The following is a 17,401-nucleotide window of genomic DNA, read 5'->3' as shown; positions in this document are numbered from 1 at the left end:
TTTTCTGTAAAGATTCATCTTTCTTGTGGCCTTTCTGACATTTGCAGCAAGATGCCGAGTGTCGACAAAGCGCACGTGCATGCAGGTGAGATCTTGCTATTTTGACCATGTCATCTTATCTATACTTCTAATATATCCTTACATCAAGACTCTGCGTCCTTGAATATTGTACTATCGGGGTCAGATGTAATGTCCTTGACATTTAAATCATTCTTGAGAAGGTCTTCTTTGCCCTCTTTGACCCATGTGAATTCGTCACCAATATTTTGTGTCATGGGTATATTTGCCCCACATGTCTGCTCAGTGCACACATGGACTGGATGGTTCTTGAGGTGCTGACCCTCAGGACATATCTTGTTTTTGATCACTAGGGGTATTATCTCGTGACTACTGCTCACATTTGCATGAGAGAAGACGGTCTGGGTAGCCGTCTCGAAGAGGGTTTCCTCCACCCCAGAGTAGAGGGGGGTAATTATACATCCCACCGCACTGAATTCCTGTGTTATTTGGGTTTGGTGCCCCCCCCCCCCCCGCAATTTATTAAAATTTACTAATTTCTTGCATATTTCCTTCATATCCCATTTATTAAGGGCGACTACTTTTTGCACAGAGGGCGGATGTCTGACCAGTTCCAAAGTTTCCGGTCTACTCTTGTGAATGGTGCTGGTGATTTTTTTTTCTTTATTAAGTAATTTTCTCTTGTTGTGAGGCACATATTTTGGTTTAAACCCATGATAATTCCTTTTTTTGAATTTTCCTATCTTTGAAACCTGACTGCAAATTTTACTATGGATACTCTCTCTGAAGTGAAGTTCACTTGTGATGTGCTTTTTCCATTGCTCTATCAGCATCATGTCAAGTTAATGTGTTATCGTGCAATAATTTATTATCATGATAGGAATTAGCCAGCAACCCTCACTGCAAAATGTAGGCTTATTGAAAGGGGGGGGGGGGGGTAGTGACAGTTTTACTGCCATAGAGAAACAACAGTTCTAGATCAAATTACATCTCATCTCTTTTAATAACCTTCTTTTAATATTAGCTGTCAGCTGCCATGTGATTTATAGATATATTTATATGATATATAGAATTGTTAAACATTTTCACAAGTCTCCCTGAACAACAAATGGACCAACTCCAAAACGTCCTCAAATGATCACGCCCTTAAAGGTTTTTTTTCATGTCATATGGTAGATGAAAAGCAATATTTAATCATAAAATACGTTATTGTAATGGTAACAGTGTATGTGTAAAGTAGTAATTCCTGGCAGGACCCTAGAACATCGTATCTTCGAGGTCGAAGACTGTTCGAGGAGGGAAGAATGTAGAACGTTTGGGCTTTAGGGGCTGTGGGTATCGGCCTTGATAGCCCAGTGGTAAATTTCTATATTTAGTAACCACGGCAACACCGTTCATCGAAATCAAAAACTGATACAAGTACACAGAATTATGTATCTTAGTGTAGTATATATGTGTGCAAAGTTATTTTGAAATCAGACCAAAACTGTAGGAGGAGTAGCATTTTGAAAAATTGTTTACAGACGGACGGACGGCCGAACGCAGGACGCATTACTATCGCATAAGCTCTTCTAGTCTCTGACTTGTAGAGCTAAAAACACAGCCCAAACTTTTAGATCTGACCTAGCTTCAAAATGAAGTTATCGGTGCTTTTTTGAAGTCATCAGGGTGTATAGGAACCTTCTTATATGCATTATCAATACAAGTCTTACTCTTAGCTAAAAGAGCACCTTTTTCTAATTGTTTTATGACCTCTATAGCTGTTTGGACTGATTAGTATTGCACAGTATTAAATTCTCGTGGAATATGGTGATTAATGAACTCTCCCTTTGGAAAAGAAAGTTGATATATTAATTGGTATTCCCCTGGTGTTTTTTAGGGACAAAGCACAGTGATGAGATTTGAATGTTAGGAAAAGGGCGTCCGGTAAATGGGCCTGCTATGCGAAAATTTTGCATTTCTTGTTGAATTCTCTGTTCCAGAATTGATTCTTTTTTCTTTAAAAGAAGGCAAATTTGGAAAGAGGCGAAATTGTCTAGGCTCTTGATATGGGGTTCTGAACCCGAATTTAAAGCCCTCGATGAAGAAGTTTGCCAAATTATGGTTGCATCCTTCTAAGTAGTCCGCTAGAATCGTGTAGTTTATAGGAGAAATTATATATTTTACTTTGTAATTTGAGTGGATGGCTTTAAGGAATTTGCGCTGTTGTCCCTTGAAATCGGTTTTGCTTTATGTTTGAAATTTGGGCACTTTGTGACAATGTTTACCTGCACAGATTTGACATACTTGTGGGTGGGGGCATACATTATCTTTGGGGCATGTGCCATGATTGTTGTATGCGTAACAGTATATGTGTTTGAGGGGGCACAAAAGGGCTATTGCTTTTTTTTATTTTAATTTATAATCCAATCCCAAAACAATAGCTTTTTGATACAGCTCTCCATTTTTTTTTTTTTGTTGAAAGGGACATGTAGTAGGATCCTTCTGTCTCCAGCGCCGAAACCTTTTGTCATATTGGAGAGCAGCTTGATCGCCACATGACTCAGCAATTTTTTAAACTGTCTGAGCATAAACCATTAGATTGCCAATTTCCTGAGGACATTTTTCCGCCATTATAGCCACAAAAATCTGGTACGCTTCAGGTATTTTGCAATTGTTTTGATGGGATCTTTTGTAATTAGATGTGAGGAAAATCAATTGCTTATCTTGATCTACTGAAGTATACTTGTTTGTGGTTGGTGAGCTCAAATCAGAGGGCAACAACGTAGAGAACAAGATATACTCTCCAGCATGAATTTTGAATCGAGTTTTATCATCCACACCCAAGGTAAGTAATAGTACTGATGTTTGTTTAGGCTTTGGGATTTCATTTGTATCTACAGATGATGAGATAGCTGTAATCTCTTGGAGGAGTGATTGAGCAGGCTGTTGTTCACTTCCCTCAGTGGATGTCTCCTTCGCTGATGTGGGCGTGGTGGCTAAGGTACTGGCTTCCGGGCTCATAGTTTGTACCGGCACTGATTTGTGTTGTGTGATAATGTGGTAATTCGATCCGAATTTAATCCACAATTATCAAAAATTAATGATTATCTAGAGATGTTTCTAATTTAAATTTGATTATTTTCCTTCTTGACACATATACCATTTCACCTTAGAGACGAAAGGAGTAAATTCAATTTCAAATACCTTTGCTTTCCAAGCAAAAAATTTATGATCTACCTATAAAGCCATACCATTTCCTCCATATCAATAGACTTGCTCCTCATAGATTTGATTGGTTGAACTGCTTCGCTGAATGCAGCATGTACATGTGCATCTATTAGCTGAACCTATACCTGAATAAAGAAATATACCAACTTTCAAAGAAAGAAGAGATACAATACATATAAATACAAAATAATTTTAGTAAATAAACTTGAAACGGTATTGATCCTCAACCAAGAATGAAGGATGGATGTGTGAATGAATGGTCGAAATATTGTTTTGTACAAATATCAGTCGATACAGGTACATGTATTTACTCTATGTATAAAGTTATAAAAAATTAAATACATTAGTGTACATAATACTTCTACTGTCGTGAAACAGACTACTTCTACGGGTTTGCAACGGACCTTTTACAGTGAGAATATAGATTCATACCTCCTAATAGTTGTCTGTAATTTTGCAGTATCATCATGGATGTGGCTAAGGCCGAGAAAAAGGGACGAGTGTTCCAATATTCTCCATGCGACTCTAAGCAGATCAAGAAGTACGCTATAAAACATTATTTAAAAAACCATGTAGCTAAAGAGGAAGTCCTTTACCTGCAAGTTCTGTGATTATGTTGCCTTGAAAGAATCATTATCCCACGGCAAGTGGTACGGCGGTCCACACAAGGGGACGGACGTGCAGATGGAGATTTTTAGGGCTACAAAGCCATTCGTCTGGAAGGACGACCTCCTGATTCGATGTGAGCAGACAGCTTCCTTCGCCTATAGGGTCAATATGAGCACCAAGAAAGACAAGTGTACTGAAGAAAAGGAGACCCCACTGACCACACTCTTGGAGGAGGCACCAGTGTTGAGACCCCCTCCAGAGGTGGTGGACATATTACCACAACCATTGGGTGAAGAGGAGCCGGGACTGAGTGTACAAAAGAGTTGGTGGATGCAATAAAAGAACTGCAAACGCTTACGGATTACTCTTATAGCAGCGGACCAAAGAGAGGACTTACCCCCATGCCAGAAGATAGACCCGCAACACCCATCCGTGCGAGATCTCCCAGGAGGCCTACACTCCGAGGTCGAGGGTGGTACCGACCGCGCCTGAATACCAGAGGCAGGGCCCCATCATTCAGAAGGAACCAGACAGAGGAGAGACGCCGAGAAAGAACGGCACGAGCAGACACCTTATTCAGGAGATTACGGTCCGGATCCGTCTCCCCATTAATCAAGAAGATAACATCCACAGTAGTCAGGTGTGATAAGAGCTAGGTTAAATGTATATATGTTTAATGGGCCATATGTTAGTTTGGGATGGTGGGTGGATTTTAGAATATTGAATGTTTAGCATATATTGATGCTGTTGATGATATGTAAATTTGATAACATCTGAGTATTAGTGACTTCATATATTCGTGTGTATAGATCTTTTTTGATGGATATTGTCTACACATGTGTCTATATATCACTACACTGTTAAGGCTCACTATGAGAAATCAACGAAAAATAGAAGTGCAAAAAAAGGCTTTGTTTTTAAAATTGAATTTATTTTTATTCAGCTGTTTTATTATCAAAGAACTTAAATACTTTTGAAAATAGCATAGTATATCCTACTCTGTACTGTATGAAGTTTGGTCCCATCGATGGACAGTCACGTGATGAATGCAGAGTACGTATACTGAATGTAGGTCATTAACAAATTTCAATTTCGCAAGTGCATACCCTATTAGAAATTAAAAATTTAAGATATTAGTTGTTTTTGTATACTTTGTACTTTCTGGAATGTGCTGCTGCTTTGAATAGAATTCGCGTTTTAATAGTTAAAATTTCAAGTAAATAGGCCCATGTCGAAATGTGTTGGAATTTTCCAAATATTTTGTGTACTTATACAGTCACCTTCTCGATTTAAAGAAAGCAGCAGCACTTTTCAAGTTAAGGAACATATCCTTTGTTTAAAGTCCAAAAATGGTTAAGATTTATTTAGTGTATGCCCTTGCGAAAGAACGCTTTCATGATGCACCTCGATGTAAAATATACCTAACCTGAACTTAAAAACACGACAAAATTATTTAAAGACATTCTCTCGATAATTAATGAATAATCGCACTGAACTAACGATATATATTGGTATTAGTAGCCTATTTAAAACCTGTAAATAACATTCTGTTTTATAATAAAACACATTTTTCTTTGTTAAAAAATTCCTCAATCTGCCTCTCACAGCATATGAAATACGTCATTTTTACCAAACTGACGTCAGGATTGACAAGTTCATCGAGATCAGTGATCTGTTTATAACCAGTTGTATGGAATTTAACTAGCAACTTTTTTAAATGCATTGATAAGTTTTATTATTGTTTATTATGCTGAAGCAATTTAAAGTTGCAAGTTATTTCATTTTCTGGTACATGTATTATGAGAAATACAGAAAAATTCATATTTTTATGTGACGTCACAGTAAACTTTTCCCCGTATAAATTAGGCCCCGCCTCCTTATTTCAGCCTTAACAATAGACCCCTTTAATAATATATGCAGACATGCGCACAACAACTTCCGAGTGGATACAAGCGTGAAGCGAACCGCGTCGAAAATGTATAAAAACATGTTTCAGATTTTAACTATAATTTTGTGTGAAATAAATGAACTGTTATATTTTTTTCAAAAAAAATATTTTCTTGATATTTCTAAAATTAAGTCGAACTTCCTGTTTATCGTTGCCAAGTTTACATTAGTTACCATGCGCGTCTAAAAGTATGGCGACGCGGGAGCATTTAAAGAAAACAAATATAGGCATTTTGAAAACAATAGCTTTAGATCTGGGTATTGATTGTAAGAAGAAGAAAAAAGATGATCTGATTTGCGATATTCTTGCAAGCAGCACAAGTACAGATGCCCTGTGTCCCACTGTTGAGGTATTTTCTTCCTCTGATCCTACACTTACGCAGTTCAAAGAAAACTTGCCACCATTCAACAAAGTTTCTTACCAGCTGATAGGTCCATCAAGCCATGTGAAACCACCTGCCCTTTCTTTTTCCTCTTTGTATGAGTTTATGATCTCAAGGACAAGGCAGGGAGGTCAGAGTGTTCAGAACTTTAAAGGACTGGATAAATCTTTGAAACATTTTGATGCAGGGGACATCCAAGAACTAAGTATTGCCAACGTAAGTAAGACTGATTCTTTAGATTTATAAAGTGATTTTGTCCTTTTAATTTCAATAATTATTACATATGTATTATCTTCAGCTACAACCAATACAGTATTAATAATTATTTCATTGTATTTAGACTGTTATGTACATTGTGTTTTAGATTGATGACACAACAGTCTATGTAAAGGCCTTTTGCTTGGCATCTATGAAAAAGCAGAGGTATCAGGTTTATCTTTGTATGACAAACATTGGCAGCACACTTAAAGTGGACTTTGCATATTGCCAGTGCCCCATTGGGTAAGTATTTCAACACTTAGGCTAGGAGAATGGTCAAAAGTTCAGTGTTTGACAAAATACTACATAGTTTTCATCAAGACCACCTCCCCTCCTCCTCAAAACTAAATTGTTGATTGAAATTTAATTATTTAACAAATACTGATATATTTTTAGACTATAAAAAGCTTTTATTTCTATTTTATATTCATTAAAACATTTCAAATACCAGTTAATAATGTCTCCTTTACCACATTAATTCTATGAGTATTAATTTTGTTGCACAAGAATTTTTGGGGCTCTTGATTCCCCCACCACCTAAACTATTTGAATCTAGATCTTCAATCTGACACCGATCTTATGATTTCTCCATTTTAGCAACTCTAATTAATTGTTAAACTTTTATACACTTTAGAATAATTAATTTTAAAAAGTTTTTTTTTTCATCATTTAACTATAGGTTAGCTCAAGCCTGCAGCCATGTTGGTGGGTTGCTTTTTGCAATATGCAATGGCATCTTTACGTCATCCCAGAGCTGTACCTCAACACTTTGCACGTGGAAGATGCCGAGGTCGATCAACCAGAAACCAACCCCACTTAGCAATCTAATCTGTCAAAGCCTCGTGCCCAAATAGAAAAGATAAGTGAGGACAATGTTACAGCAACCGCTTCTCTATCACATGGCTCTGCGATGGCGAAATTTGACCCTCGCCATTCAGAGGATAAGAAGAATGACATCGACTGGTCATTGCAGCAACTTTCAGAACTAAAAGTCATTTTCCCTCAAACAGGTATCGATTGAAAAATTGAAACACAACTTTTCTTGTTTTAAAAACAGCTTGCTCATGTTCTAAGACTTTTAATTCAAATAATATTGCAAGTTTATATTTATTGATATGATGAACAGGTATAATTGTATGAGACATGAAATTATTAAAGTGTTAGTGATATTTTCAAGTATAAAAAAAAAACTCTAAAATTTGGTCTTGGTAAAAAAAAACCCACAATAATCATAAAAATTTGTTTGAAATATTTAGGTATGGCACATCTATGGAACGTTCCTGACTCTGGAGCACCGACTGCCGTGGACAATGAAATGGAGGTGGAAACATCGGTCCATCCACTTCACCTGAAAATGGAAAAAATGGTATTCTCTGAAAACAATGGTGAGTCATGAAATATAATACTCACTTATAAATAGTACAATGATTACCATACAGAATACAAATGATAGTAAAAAAAAATACATTCAGTGTAATCATCAGTTCTAAGTTATCTTAATAAGGGCATTTTTGTGCAATTTTGCAGTCCCACCACCTATGATTGACCAAGACTTAGTGAACTACATTGAAGAACACACAAGAGCACAAAGACTTAGTGATCTATGGAAAAAGCTTCATCTTGGACGGATCACAAGTTCGATCTTTGGTGTTGTTCTTCAATCAGGAGAAAAACCTACATCCCTAATCCAACAGATTTTGTATGGATCAAATCTAAACAAGTAATTTAATTTGTTTTTTTAACTTTCTAAATACATGTAGCACATTGCATCACAAAACTAACATCAACATTTTTTTAGATAAAAGGATTCAATACTTTTTTAAATGCTGATTAGTAATCAACAGAAGTTAGAAACCAGTTTCTACAATTTCAGATACTCTAGGTTACCTCTCGCAGTGCAGTGGGGAATTGACCATGAGATGGACGCAAAGGAAGACTACCTACAGATCAAAAGAGCTATTCAAATGGAAACTGACGTACAGTCATCTGGTCTTACTTTATGCTCGACACATTCTTTTCTAGGGGCTACCAGTGATGGGAGAGTGGTTGATAATGAAAGCACTGGACTGCTAGAAATTAAATGTCCCTTCTCCATCTCAGGACAAAATGTTACACTGTTGGGAATATCTGATATTATGTCAATGAATTCAAAACAGTTTTGTCTTGAACTCAGTGAATTGGGCCCAACATTAAAGAAATCACACAAATACTATGCACGGGTTCAGGGCGAGATGGCCATCATTGGGCTTCCTTGGGTGGACTTTGTGGTATGGACGGCAGCTAAGTCAGACAACATTTTCATCGATAGAATTCATTTCAATGAACAATATGTAAAAGACATGCTACCCAAATTAGTTGAATTTTACATAAGGCATATTTTTCCACTCTTGTAAAATTATTGAAATATATGTGTATTCAGTTTGAAATTACTAAACTTAAATGTAAATTGTAAAATATATTTGTTTGGTAAAATATTGTTTTTCAGTACTTACTCAAGACTCTTCTGTTGTTGGTTTCTTTTTATCAACCATCGGGAAATCCAAATTTGTTAACCAACAACAAACTTGAAAAATTTTGCTTATGAGAGGCACAATACTAAGGGGGATCACTCCTTCCAAAATGTGGAAATTCTTTACCCTTCCAATACTCTGCACATGAATACGGAGCTGTGCAATTTCTTGCGTCCTGTAGACATCATCGGTAGAAAATTGATTCACATTACCTAAATATAAAGGAAGATTTTCTGACATGCAGAACTGGAAATGTATTAGTTGAATTACATATTTAACTGACTTAATTTCCTAAAAATTCATGGTTATAAATTTTATTGTCAGACTTTGTAATTCGGTGAAGAAAAAAAAAATATTTTGATCATTTTGGAAATAATCTGTCCTTCACCAATATGACACCCCCTCTTCCCGATACAAATTGTCATCCTCCTATTGTAACGTAATAATACCGCTACAACTTCAGTCAAGAAATATACATCATAAAAAAACTTAGTGTCACAATCATGGCTACTTGAAGATTCCCTAGCACTACAACAGATATTGCATGGGGTACATATGACCTACTGAATGTTACTGAATGAAATCAAACTACTATTTTAGCACTTTCAACTTTGCCCTCAGCCTCAGTCAATATGTGTAAAATTTAATAATATATACATGTTTATACATACTATTAATTTCAAAATAATTGCAATCATACCTCTGAATGGTGGGATGTTTAGAAAACACTGCTGTTTTTCCAACAAGTCGGCAATTGTGAATCCCTTGTCAGCCATCACACTGTCACCTGGCTCAAGCAAACTGATCGGCCCACAATTCTCTGTTAGTTGACGATCTTATGTTTTCCCCGGCCATCCCTCAGAAACAAATGTGATGACACCGGAGGGGCTAATACCAACCAAAAATTTGACAGTGGTGTGGTGTTTGTAACTAGAGAATGTCAAACTTTGATTTAAAAGGCTACTTGAGCTTTGAATAAACAGTTCAGTGCAATCAATAATAACTTTAGTTGATGGGTACTTTACTTTAAATGATTCTGGCATGGTCCTGTTGATGATGTCTTTGCTTGGGAAGGGATTTAGAAACTTAAGTTCAGCATGTAGTAAACTAATCCAAGTAGTAAAGATCATCGAAAATGAGGCACAACTGATTTGAAATCTTTCTGCAATATCTTGGATGTAAAGTCCTACTTTCAATCTCATTAGAACTGCAAAAAACTTATCAATGGAGCTGAGATATGATGAAGACATCCTCACTCTATCTGTAGATGTAGTTTGGCCTTGTCCCCTCCAATAATTCATCCTTGAGCATTTAGGTGCAAGGTAGCTGCAATAATTAATAATTTAAGAAATCATTTAAATACTTTATCTTTATGAAGTCAATTGCTGACATAATATGCAAGCCTACTCTAAAAAAGTTTTCTGGCTAAAATATTTTTTTAAATAGATTATTAAATACCAACAGAAAAAAATGAAGACAAATCATCTTATTAAATTTAAACTGAATTTAGGAATTATATGACTTTTACAATAAATTTTAAAAGAGTAGCTCATTTTAAGAATAACCAGTCACTTAATGATCAATATGACCATTAAGTCCTACATGAAGTTGGGTGACATCCCTACTTTATAATTTGTTTCTAAGGCCATCAGTAAAATATTTTTATTTTATGTACTCTGACCTGCATTTTTCAAGGTGGGTATAGGTAGGTTTTTTTTTGCAGTATCTAAAAAATGATTAATGTAAAAAAAATCCAGACTTTTTCAAGCGGGGGATATTTAGTAATCATATTTATTGATGTTTTCTTGATACTTTAGATAAGACAGATTTAATATTCATTGCTTTTAAAAATGTTCTTTTAAAGCACGAAAAATGCATCTAAAGGAAATTATAAACCCTCTTTAAATTGAAACAATCTTTATTTCCCTGAAAACCAATCCCCAACCCCAAAATAAAAAAAAACACTAAAATTTAAAGTACTGAAAACAAGGATGGGTAGGGGCGATTTTTACGGGGAGGTCGGAGTACGTCAAACAAATCATTTTTTATTGTTGGCCTTTAAATATTCTTTTACTTGAACAGCCACAAAAAGATGGGAAATGACGGTAATCCTGTGTAGAACTTTGTCATTCCATCGTCGTCTGTGATGCGTTCCACACCCCACTTATGCTTGCCAAGTTCCGCTCTTAGTCGACTGACCTCTTGTCTTAGTTCCTGTTTTCATGAAGTAGGGGGTCTTCTTCACACTGTACACCTAGGATTCGTAAATATGTAACTATAAATATTGCACCAATATTCATCCTATGTAATATATTATATTTTCATTTGGAATTACATAAATTTACTTGTATTATTGAGTGTATACTTAAAAAAAATGTCCATCTCACAAAAACTCAAATGTCAATTGATGACCATTTATAAGTTATCTATGTATTCAAATTAATGATTATACCATTTAGATGTTACAAATGTATTATAAGTGGTAGTCTCACTTGAATCAGATGTGAGATGAATGTTAACATCATCTGTTGTGATGGCAGAAAGATCTTCATGATTGATATCTACAGCCTCTTCTACTCTACAGTATGATCCATGGGCCAGCAGCGAAAAATGAAGGCTTGCCATCTCCCTCTCTTTCGAGATAACCTCCTTGTACTGTTCTTTCCTATTAAATGAATATTTTCTATATTCATATCTATTATCAATATTTTAAATGCATAAGCGAAAAAATAGACTATCAATCATTAGAATAAAAAATACTAACTATGTATTATATTACGTAAACACCCCAATTATTCAGTTTGCTATTTATAGTGGTGTCAGTTTGTTTCTGCAACTCTTGATTCTTACATTTTGATATTTGAACCCCCCCCCCATTATTAAGCATTTAATTTTTACATTATAGTTTTGAATAGATAAACTATTTTATTCAATAAAGAATGAATCCTCTTAACACTGCAATCTCGCCCCTTTTTAAATGAAGAATTTTACCCTTTTAAATAAGAACATTGTTATCTTATAGCTAAAGTCTGCAAGTATCGTCTGTATAGATACTAATAAAGAATTTTTTAGGAAAGAGACTTTTAATATATACATGATATCGATTAAAGAAAGTCGCATATTTCACAGTAAAACTTCGCCACTCGCTATATGTAGGCCATTGTAGTATTAGCATTTGAATGGGAAGGCGGGGCGTCTATCAAGCGTGCGATTAGTATGAATACATAAGCGTGTGTGTTCGAAGTGTACTACATTTTATGATGAAGTGACACCTAAAAGCCCCCTTTTTAGTGCAAGAGACTGATCTCATATGGGCATCCTTTTTTTAATTTGACGGGCTTAATTTTTTTTCTGCTTAAATTATGAGTTTTATTATTTATTAGAAATACGTCAAAGTATTTATATATAAATACACACAATGGAATTTGTGAATAGAACGTATAGTGCAGGATTCACTCTTTTTCATACTTAAAACTTTATTTTGATAGAGAAAATAATTAATCCATTAAAGCTTATAATTAATTTGCTTTTTACATTCACGTGAATAATTATTTCATATCATGTACATATATATAATTTTGCGAAGTTGGTGTGCTACAACGAATGCGGTTGAATTGTAATGTAAAACTTCACTCTGTGTATGAAAAATAAATTCGCAAGAAAGTGAAAATTAAATGTCAGTTTAACGTCAATATTATCGTTGCTGGATATAAAAAACCTTCAGTGTTAGACAAGTGTACTTTGAACAGTCCAGATTGCATTGTTAAAAAAATTCTCGTCCTCTAGTGAGATAAACAATGAACCATTTAAGGAAAAAAATTACGCCCTTTTTCATTCGATTTATTGTTACATACTAATATTTATATTTAAATCTTTCATTGTTGTTAGATTTTGTGCCGATGTAATTAAAAAGTAACATTTGTAGTGTCGCCAGATGAAACCCGGAGTTTCCCTCCATTTATAATTAATTACATGTAGGGGTGCATTTTGTGTAATGTGTTTCATCCGATATATAAATCTTTTTAATGCCTCACACATCAATTTCATTTCCGTAAGGATTACGCATTTGTAACAAACGGTTTATTTTCTAAAGATATGATAAATTGGTATTTTTTCAAATAACGATCGTAATTTTTTTTATCTTCCAAGAGTCAATGAACGTAACGCTGATGTGATGTACATGTACATGTATGCATATTGATAATATTTATATTGATAATATAAATAACCTCGGTATTTTTTCTTAAAATTCTGTATTAATGAGATATAAGCAGTAAGTGCAAGCTTTATGCTACAAGCCTCCAAAATATATTGATAAATACCGGAAAAAATCAAACAAAATTGACTGAAATAACAAGTAAATCAAAAATGTGAACAAGTCTTAAATATACCGTTTTAAAGAAATTTTATCCCATGGTACTTAAATTCTAATTACCTATTTGAAAAGGATTTGACCATCGATAGCTCGCAACACTGGACACGATGTCGCATTATGAAAGTGAATAGATTTGAGTCACGTGTTCAATGCTTTGTTATTTATGAGGTCAAAGGCGGGTTGAAATTTGTAAACAAGGTGCCTTTACTATAGAGACAGGTGCCCGTGATTTTGCACCTTTTTGGAAAATAACATGTGAGCGCACGACTGTTTCAATTTCTTTTATGAATTAAAATGACAAGTTTAACTCTTTACATTGACCCTATTTACTACAACTTGAAACATCAATGCGCTCATATAAAAATTGGGCTTTCAAAATGTGGGTGTGGCCTAAAGTCTATGGGAAACCGATGTAAACAACGTACCCCTGCTATATTAATCAGATAAATACCCAATTACAGTGCAAGTAAGTGAAAATTGAAAATGAAATTAATAAACTACAATGTTTGATGAAAAGATTAAGACAAAAATATGTAGAAATCCTTTAAACTTATTTTTTGTAAATTATCGGGGGGCCAAATGTGGACGTTTAAACGATTCATTCTTTACATAATATTAGTAAAACTTTATTGTAGGTATTTGTAATTTGTATTGGTAACTTGATACACACGAAAACAGGTACCTCACGCCCACCTCAACCCCCAAACAACCCCTTTTGACTGTGATGAAAAAAGATTATAAAATATGTATAGTTTCTGAATTTATCTCAATGCCTATAATTTATCATACATGTACAGTACCTACACTTCAATTTATATTCACCACACCTGAACTACTCTTCAACTCCCGTGCATGTTCCTTAATATACACATTGATAAGACTTTCTTAAATTTATGTGGAGTATATAAAAATCGATCACATATACGATAAATATTGCCGGGGTAGGCCTTATGATTTATCATGTATTCAGACTTTACCTTTGTTGATTCATGTTCTAATCTCCTTTTTTCCCTTTTGATGTCTTCATCCGATCTAATGTCTTTATAAGCAAACAAAGTGGGGGCGTAATTATCATCACTGGGATCATCTCCGTGCCATCCATGCAAAAAATGCTCGGAACAGATCCAACTGTGGTCGCCTGGTTCCCACTTATCCCTGTTGACTGCTTTGATCCACAGTCTTCGCTTTCGCTTATTCTTTGGGAAACGGAAGAAACTAACCCCTCTCGATCTAGCATCGGCATTATAGACATTCATACATTTGTAAACACAGCAATTTTTAACCATGATTTCGGAATTTCCGCCTTGTCGCTACAGACGCTGTATCCACTCGGAAGTGTTTATGCGCATGCGCCATTGCTGCGGGACAGATTCATTAAATGAGCTTATGCTGCAATATTCAGGATCATTTAAATTAAATAGATATTTAGATGTTAGAGCACTGCCTATGTCTTTATGAGAACTTAATGTTTGAGTTTTTTCTTTGAATTATTGTGGATTGAAATAATATGTTATTAAATGGAGAATTTGTATAATCCCTATATTTAAGGTCATCTGAGTCACTCAGGTAACCTATTGCTATCTGTTTTCGTCCGTCGTTCGTCGTCAATCGGTCGTAAACTTATGAACATTTTCAGCTTCTCCTCTGCAACCACTGAACCAATTTCAACCAAATTTGGCACAAAGCATCTATGGGTGAAGGGGAACAAAAATTGTGAATTTCATCATTCATGCCCCTCTGGGGTCTAGGGGGTGGGGCCAAAACCACTAAAATTAATGCAATCTTTAAAAATCTTCTTTACCCCCAGACATTAAATATTGTGTATTTTTGACACAAAAAAGGGGGGGGGGGCACCTGTGATTAAAAACTACCCAAGTGGACGGCAAAGAAACGATAAAGTTAAAGCTTAAATCACGATATTAACAGTAATGTAAACACTGTTCACTCCTTTAAAAACAATGCAATAGGTAAAGGATTGAACATGGTTATTAATATTTTCGAAAAAAAAAATAATTCTTAAAAATTAAAATTACATAGTGAAATGCATATAAGCATAATTTTCGAAATATTTATATTTTAAGAGTGCTATTACGAAAGGTTTTCTGAAAACTAGACATATAACATGAAGCAATGTCCATTAAACGCCAATGTTGGGGGAGATACTGTATGAAAGACTTTATGCGTCAAAAATGTTTAATGTCCTTAGTTTTTTTTATTTTGTAAAAAAACCAAACATTTTGTTGTTTGATATTATGATGCACAAGCTTTACCAAGTAAACAACATTCATATCACATAGCTCCTCTTGACTTAAATACAATAAAAATTTAGAGATCTTCAAAACTTAACATTAAATATTGATTAAATGTAGAACAAATAATTAATTTTCGAAATATCATTGCAGAAATATTTTTACATTATCATAAAAAGTAGAAAAATAAATTAATAGATGTACATCAGACGAAAAAGTATGGTGACTGTAACTAGGTGATGAGCCTTCGCTTTATTTTATTTCGTATGTTTTAGAGACAATTCTACAATTATATCATTGTCTGATAATATACTGACACGCAAAAGAAACGCAACAAGTAGTAATTTACAAATGTTTTATTTTTTATCTTATGATTTTCAAAAGCGAATAAAGTAAGGCTAAATTCACTTTTCAGAACATCAGAGATTTGATAAAAATGTTAAATGTTTATCTGTTTACTTTACTAAGTAAAATATGACTGTTAAAACACACCCCTCCCAGCCTTCAAGTAAAACGTGCAAGACTGCCCTAAACAACAATTGCAGCTTAATTTCTATTATACAGTAGGTTAAATAATATCGAAATCTCAGCGAAGGAATTATTCTTTGATATTTTTAAATGCCCGATTTTCAGATTATTAGGTCGAATTTTCTCTAACTCAGAGCAGTGGTCACCCTTGGACTTCCGATACAAGGACTGTCCTTAATGCATATGATACGCAAGACCCTGCTGAGGCAAAATGTAGTGAAATTTCGCATCAGCAACTCTCCATCGCCCTAACATTGAAATTTTCCAGCTAGAGCAATGGAAATGCGTACATAAGCCATTTTCAAGGAGCCTTAGCATTGTTTCGGGAAACGAAAGTAGAGTTTATTTTTTGAAAAATTGCTGCATTACTTATGATGAAGAGTAAAAACCCCTTAAAAATCCATAATATTGCCAAATGTTTTGTTAAACATGCAATTTTTGATTTCTGTTAAGCAGACTAAAACTTGACTTCCGGTTATGGTATGGAAATCGTTCAACCGTTAAATTACTGATGCTTACTAAATTGAAGATATTCATTTTTTTAAGATACAAAATTCTTTACTTTACATAATTATTTCCCCCTAAAATAGGGTGTTGCGTTTCTTTTGCGTGTCAGTATATTTGAATAGTGTATTTTACTTCGGCGACAGCTGAAACATAAATTCACATATAAACGAAAATATTTACATTTGCAAATATTTTTCTTCGATGAACCTGCTGAAGAGAAAATATGTTCAATTGTGTGAGAATGTTATTTGGGGGTAAGAGGTCATAGCGCGACCGAACCAAAGAGCGAGGTGATATAGTCTACATATTTCTGTCAAGATGTAACTTGTTTTGATATTTTCTAAGTCAATTATGATGAAAAATGATAAAATGATAAAAATATGGATATTGTTCAAACACAAGAATTACAATAAATCTTCTTAAGATGTGGATTATCTCTTTAACCCGAAATTCCTTTGGATTTATGTAAACTAAAACAGGCGATACCGCCGCTTTTTACTTTAAATATTCTCTGAACTTATTCGCAGAAGCGATCATTGTTTGTCCATTATATACAGTGACTTCCTGAACTGGAAGTGTAACATAAATGTAAACATTCAAATGTTTGAGCGAGGTACATGTAAACTGACTTTGACCAAACAACTTTTGGATCATTGCGCGTCACAACAAAGCCATCCGGAGGTCTGTTCGTGTATAAATGCAATTTTACTTGAAATTTATTCGTCTCAATGTAGAAGTAATAAACAACAATATTAAAACGTTCACTGGGAAATGAACTTTTAGTTGGTACGTGATCGAATCTACGGA

The 17,401-nt window shown here is 34.6% G+C and overlaps 2 pseudogenes; one reads left to right on the top strand and one right to left on the bottom strand.

Moving 5' to 3' along the window:
• Nucleotides 1-5,965: 5,965 nt before the first annotated feature.
• LOC134282250 (uncharacterized) lies at nucleotides 5,966-8,818 on the top strand (annotated as a pseudogene).
• Nucleotides 7,637-14,696, bottom strand: LOC134282251 (uncharacterized; annotated as a pseudogene).
• Between the last annotated feature and the right edge of the window lie 2,705 nt (nucleotides 14,697-17,401).

This window comes from Saccostrea cucullata, unplaced genomic scaffold, assembly GCF_032062105.1.
Source record: "Saccostrea cucullata isolate Sc308-1 unplaced genomic scaffold, CSIRO_AGI_Scuc_v1 ctg1219, whole genome shotgun sequence".
NCBI lineage: Eukaryota > Metazoa > Mollusca > Bivalvia > Ostreida > Ostreidae > Saccostrea > Saccostrea cuccullata.
This window is presented reverse-complemented; position numbering and strand designations above follow the sequence as displayed.